This window comes from Microtus oregoni, unplaced genomic scaffold, assembly GCF_018167655.1.
Source record: "Microtus oregoni isolate MIOR12 unplaced genomic scaffold, Mior012 000062F_ref0000492, whole genome shotgun sequence".
NCBI classification, from domain to species: domain Eukaryota; kingdom Metazoa; phylum Chordata; class Mammalia; order Rodentia; family Cricetidae; genus Microtus; species Microtus oregoni.
Genome location: NW_024543872.1, coordinates 5,488,502 through 5,495,551, shown reverse-complemented (window position 1 = coordinate 5,495,551; position 7,050 = coordinate 5,488,502). Strand labels below are relative to the sequence as shown.

The window sequence follows — 7,050 nt, the reverse complement described above, 5'->3', positions numbered from 1 at the left end:
TTTTGATAACAGCTTCTAATTCTTCGCGACCAACAAGTCTGTTTAGATTGTTCACCTGGTCCTATATTGAGGTCTTTAATCCACTTGGACTTGAATTTTTGCATGGTGATAGATATTGATCTATTTTCATTCTTCTACAGATTGACATTCAATTAGGGCAGCACCTTTGTTAAAGATGCTTTCTTTCTCCCATTGTACAATTTTGACTTCTTTGTCAATAATCAGGTGTTCATAGTTGTATGGATTAATATCCAAATCTTTAATTTGATTTCATTGGCCAATGTCTCTGTTTTTATACTAGTGCCAAGTTGTTTTTATTACTGTAGGTCTGTAATAGAGTTTAATGTCAGAAATGGTAATGCCTCTGGAAGTTCCTTTACTGTATAGAATTGCTTTGGCTATCCTGGGTTTTTTGTTTTCCATATAAAGTTGATTATTGTTCTCTCAAGGTCTGCGAAGAATTTTGTTGGGATTTTGATGGGGATTGCATTGAATCTATACATTGCCTTTGGTAGAATTACCATTTTTACTATGTTGATCCTACCAATCCGAGATCATGCGATATTTTTTTCATTTTCTGGTATTCTCCTCAATTTCTTTCATCAAAGACATATAGTTCTTGTCAAATAGGTCTTTTACTTTCTTGGTTAGTGTTACCCCAACATACTTCATGCTATTTGTGGCTATTGTGAATTGTGATGTTTCTCTGATTTCCCTCTACAGGTCCTTTGCATATGTATTATGTGTTTTAGCTTTATGTTCTTTAAGAGATCCCTAGATATGAACTTCCCTTTCTTTATCTATAAGTGTTTTTTGTTCTTTTTCATTATCTCTTTTTTCTTGTTTCTTTCTTTTTTCTGATTTGTTTATTTTGTTTTACCTTGATATTTATTTCATTATTAGGCTTAGATGCTTGCTTGTTTTCTAAGGATAGACAAAAAGGTTGTATCTCGATGAGGGAGAGGAGAAACTAAGAGAATCAGGGGAACAGGAAACTCTATCCAGAATATATTATATAAAAGATATCATTTTTTTATAAAAGAGAAACACAAAATTTCAGTGGTGGGCTATGATGGTGAAAACATCTAAAGGTAGAGCTGGGGGTGACAGAGACAGGAGAATAACTGGAGCTACCATCTTGGCCTTTTAGTAAACTCTGTGTTACAGTAAGAGATGCTCAAAATAGAAAGTAAATGGCACAGGAAGAATTAAAGGCAAGGTTCTTGTCTCCTGACCTCCATGTGCACATGCACACACATCCTTTATATGAGCACAAGCACATGCATACACACATTCACAAAAAACACACAGAACATCATATATGTGTATATAACAATTTTTAGTTACCAACAATATTTCAGTAAGAGTGAATGAAATAAAGTTCAAATACACAGAGAAATTAATTTTTGCAACTAAGACTCATTAATTAACCTTGATTAAAATGGAAAATTCAATTCACATTGTTTTTGTGCTGTAGAGAAACTATACTTAGGATAGAGAGTTAAAGCTACAATAGGATATTTACACTATTCTTAACGACTGGAAGTAGATTAAATTCCCTTCAAACAAAAAATGTAAAATGTCAATATCAGCAAGGAGCTTCCTCTGAATAATTTCAGTGTTAAAGGAACATTTATGATATAAAGTAAAAAGGAGAGAGTAAAAGATTTCCTGTGGAAATTTCAGCTTATGGTGTACAGTGAACTTAAAGGACTATGCAGTACTTGGCAACAGAAATCTCACAATATGGCAACAGTAATATCACAAATTTTATTTAAATATATAAGGAATCTTGATTTGTTACTTGAACTATTTAAAAGTTTAAGAAATAAATCTGTATTTTGAAAAAATATAATTGTAAGTGAACCAGAATTATGTCTTACAACCATCTCTATATCCAAGTCAAATGGGGCCAATAGCTTCTTCTGACCTCTGTGGGTGTCAGGAATTCACATATACACACATGTTGATGCAATACCCATAAATAAAAATAAATAAATCCTTTTATTAAAAATGAGAAAAATTATCCTTTTCAAAAAATCTGGTGGCACTTTGACTGCAAGCTTTTCAGTATATCAATTATTCTGCTATCAGAACTGATTTGTACCAAAGGAGTAATTGTGGGATAGACATTCATCACAAACTTCTGAACACTCAGGATGACTGGGTCATACATCCATAACAGGACTGCAGTAGATGAGATGATGAAGTCCACCGAGTACATCACCACAAAGAAAACCACCAGCAGCAAGATGGTCTGGGTAGCCCTTTTCTCAGGAGATGCTCTAGGGTGATTGAGGCTGTGAAGATGCTTGTGTTGCCTCTGATGTCTGAACAAGATAATCACCATGTATCCACTAGTGCCCAGCATAACTCCTAGAAGAAACACATCTATAGAGATTGTCACTGCTAAAATCAGTGCCCCAGTGTTGTAGTTCAAAGGGAAGAGTGAACAGGATTTACTGACCTTTATCTGTTTGGCCTCACTCACATTGGTAAAAGCACCAACAGAGAAAATCTGGTTGCTACAGAATGTCAAGTTGAAAAACCAGATAAATAAGAAAGCACAAATCATGTATTTCTTTAGCTTATGTTTAAATTTATTCAACAAAATGTACTGGGACTGATGGTGACAGCCTGGAACACACTCAGGAGGCAGGTGATGCAGATGGAGAGGCCTCTCATCACCCTGCTTATGTAAAAAGTTGTCTTACATTTGAAGTCATTGTCCATGTTCAGTGACTCAACTATCTCTTTAAGCCAAATATCCCCTTTAGTGAGTACTAGCACTATATGGATGAAGGCCAGTTGACAGGAGATCATGTCCGTGGGCTTAGGTCTGTAGCTTAGGACTATGAAAGTATAGAAAACAAGGAGAAACATATTGGCCAGGACTCCAAGCCCAGCTTGGAAATTAAGCACAATCTTTAATGAGGACATACGTGGAAAGTGTACTCATCTTAAGCTTGTAGTAGAAGCATATTTCATACATCTGAAAAATAATAGAGTATACATCAGACTTGTGAATCACTGGTCAATGTTTTTATATCATCATTTTATTTTACCTACTTATTCTTGATTAACTTGTTTAACTTTTGATGTTCCGGAATGGATATCGTAGCCCATCTTTCTATATACTTCTCCATGTATCTACCTGTGTATGTAGCATACTAGAGATGATAAAGGCATTCACAGTCACATCCTACACAGAATGCACAGTTTGTGGGCCCGCTATTCACTTATAGGTCATGCGTTAGAAATCTAAACCTATTGATTTACATTGCCTTGTTTTAGAGTTAATACATTAAACAGTAGGGATGAACATAGAATATTATTCACATTTTTACAACTGAGTACAACTTACAGTGATCTGGAAAATATTCACAAAAGAAATCCAAAAGCATGAAGTAAGTCAGTCTCATGTTGCATAATTTTAATGTGCTCTATTTTGCAACCTTTTCAACTCTTAATTCTAATAGAATCATAGAAATAATTCATGATAATTCTGCATTTTAATCAGCAAACTGTCTATCTTAGTTCATATTTTTCTTTATTTACTGTCCTTTTTTCTATTAAATCTTACTTCACCTCAATCTGGAATTAAAGAAATACATACAGTTGGAGACCATTATTGCAGTTTCCACACCTTATTTATTGCATTGCTATTAATTATGATAATAAATGATCTTTAATGTCTTCGAATTATTCCTATTTCATCAGCTTTTGGAACACTCTTCTTCAGTCTTAAAGAACTACCTCACAGCTATCAAGACAAGCACTATTTTTTCTTTTATTGAGAGGGTGAATAAATCATTCATAGTAGGATGCCTTATAAATTTTCTCTTTTTGCCTTATGACTTTTTCAGCCATCCATATTGTTATTTTACCTACCTCTTTCGATTATATTTATTTCCTCCACCTTACCTAGAAACTCCCATTAAATTTTCCCTATCAGCTTAATTGTATTCTGCTACTCCTCTACATTATCCTCCCACCTCCTGCTATATTTAACTTCTGTCCTCCCCCTGCCTAAGGATCTTTTCTTTTCCATTTCCCTCCTGAGATCACTTGTACCCTGCTGTGCTCCTCTCTAATGCTCCACACACCACCCCAGTCCTGGCCATTTTTCTGGTTTGCTCTGGTCTCTGAAGTTACTACAGGCTACACACTCACATCTTAAATGTGGAGCTAGGAGCGTCCAAGAAGAGCGAACATGCCTCACTAAGACAAACACTATTTTCAACACATTGTGACAAACATAAACTTGCCACAGATGAACATCTAGTGATCGTGGTTTGCAATTTCTGTTTTAAAAGCTATTCCTTCCCATGCAGTGGAAATCAAGGGTCCCAGTGTTAACTCACATCATCAACAGTCTTATAATTATAATTTTGATCAAGAGTCTTACCTTTGGTTCTTATGTTAGTTATTTGTCCCAGTTACCAATATCCTTATTTTGAAAAATTACTGTAATTCAGTACTTTCAAACAGCTTTGTGATAAAGAAGTAGAAAACCATTACACTTACTCAGATTCCTGAGACAAAAGAGTGCTCAATTAAATTGTCAAAATCAGTTGTATATTCCACACTTATAGATGGATGCATGTACATATGAGTGGACATAATGCAGAAGTTAATGTGTGTGATTCTCCCAGCAGCGTACATATACAGTAGCTTTACAGTGGTGTTCTGTTTTTTTTTTTTTTTTAAGTTCCAAAAAACAACCTGGAAGATGGTTCAGTGGTTGAAAGCATATTTTACTCTGGCAAAGTACCTGGATTTGATTTTCCGCAATGACTTAGTGGCTCATAACCATCTTTAACTGCATTTCTGCAGGTTCCATTTCCCTCTCTGACTCATGCATGCAAGTGGCACATAGACACATATGCAGACAAAACTCATAAATGCAAAATAAAAGAAATAAATCCGAGAAATAAAAATTAAATACATAAATAAAAGCTCCAGGATAGCATTTAATTCAAATCTTTACCTCCAAAATAAATAATGGTGGTTCAATTCTGTTTTTCAAATTGCAACTGTACAAACCATATATGTAAAATAACTTTCATTAATTGTACATCTATAATTATAGCAATATAGCACATGTATTATATGTAATACAAAAGATGATAATATCAAGTAAAAGGTAATAATTTAAAATTTTTTCCTTAGCATAAAGATATGTTCAACAATCTGTATATTTCATATGTATTGATTTGTAAATATCTGTGACTTATAGAAAATCAGCCATCTCCTAAATCATCATGTGTCATTTTTCTATGGAGTTCATTCTGGCTGAGACTTAACCAGAAAAAAACCCATATCTACCATTGATACAAACTGAACTATAAACATATAAATGCAATGAGAAGGGATATTTGTTTTACTTGAAAAAGGAAATTGCAGTGCTGGAAGCTTTGTTTCAGTTTCAGTTACATCATTTAGTTATCAATACTAAAACATGAACTGTGGCCATAAATATTCACAATATGCAGAAGCCATCACTATTAAATTGACCCAGACCTAGAGACCAAGAAGTCTGCAGGCAGCTGTCTGAGGAGATGTGCAACAATAAAAACCAAGGGCTGCTGCGTGGATACATAGCTCTACATTCTTACAGGAAAATCACTTCACCCCTTCATTATCAGAGTACTTGATTTTAGAAGAGTCTTGTTTTAAGACTTACGGTGATCTATGTATTCTTCTTGGTGGAGAATAAATACCATAATGAACATAAAACATGCTGGATCAAATGTATCATTTTCATTTTAAGTCTTACCATATTTAGTGAGTAATGACCTAAAAACAGTGTGACTGCTCAGAGAGAACATAGAGCAATTGTGTGACATTCAGGTGACAAGATACATGGTATTGGCTGACGTATTGTCCACTGTCAGCAATATTAATAAGTCTTCAGGAATCTCAGGAAGATGAGGGTCTTAGTCACTCAAATGAGTTCCATGAGCAGATCGTTATGAAATACATAATGCCAGCAGGAACAAATAGCGACTACCTCTTAATATTGTATAAATTCATAGCTATTACTTGATACACCTACTTAATGAAAATGAATACATTATTATTTATGAAATTAAAATTAGCTCACTGACAACTGGAAGCACTAATGCTCACTAGAATTTTACAATCTCATAGTTTTGAGCCAGTTCCCCTGCGATGAAGCAGCAGCAGCAGTGTCACTGCAGAGCCTGTGGGGAAGCAGTCAGACCCAGAGCTCGATCACAGGTCACATGGTGTAAGTTTGGGAAACATGTGAAAATGTTCACTGGAAGAGAGAGAGAGAGAGAGAGAGAGAGAGAGAGAGAACAGAGACAGAGACACAAAGACTTTGAAATGGCTGGCGGGACTAACAATAGATCAATAGCACACTGTGTGCTGGGGCTGCTGTCATGAATCTATGTACAGCATTTGAGTGAAAAACTGAGAGTTATATCAAATATTTTCGTGAAATAATGAACTTTAAGGAAAATGGAGTGTGTCCTTTGTTTTCTGTGTGACTTGATCAGGTCAATGAGGGTCCTTCCTAGTGCATCAGAACAGACATTTAATGTGCATTCTGCAAAACAGATTGAAAATTCTGTTACGCTTGCAAACATAAACTCCTGCTTCCATCACTTGTTCTCATGCTGTTCACAGTCTGTGTCCAGTCATGAAATGACATTTACCTGCATAGTTTGTTCCATTTCTTAAACAATTTCATAAATGTACATTTGATGATTTCCACTGTAATTTTGTTGCATTTGTGTGTGTCTGTGGGGTGCTGTCTCGACCTGTCGTTCAGACTGGATTTAGTCAAACTCACGATGCTCAGTGCCTTAGCTCTCACAGTACTGAGATCATAGCCATGTGCCCCCATGACTGCCTTCACTTTTCATGTGATCTCCTGTGTAGATTAGTAAGTGATATTCCAGCAATATAAAAATGGACTCAAGACATTCAGCAGCTAAACTTAAGTTTACTTGTCATTTTTATGAATGTGTATTTCAATGAGCAATTGTATTTTCTAACGATTAGAAGAAACCTTGGAGATTT

General features: G+C 35.1%; 1 pseudogene; it reads right to left on the bottom strand.

Moving 5' to 3' along the window:
- Positions 1-2,032: 2,032 nt before the first annotated feature.
- LOC121439684 lies at positions 2,033-2,946 on the bottom strand (annotated as a pseudogene).
- Positions 2,947-7,050: the final 4,104 nt, after the last annotated feature.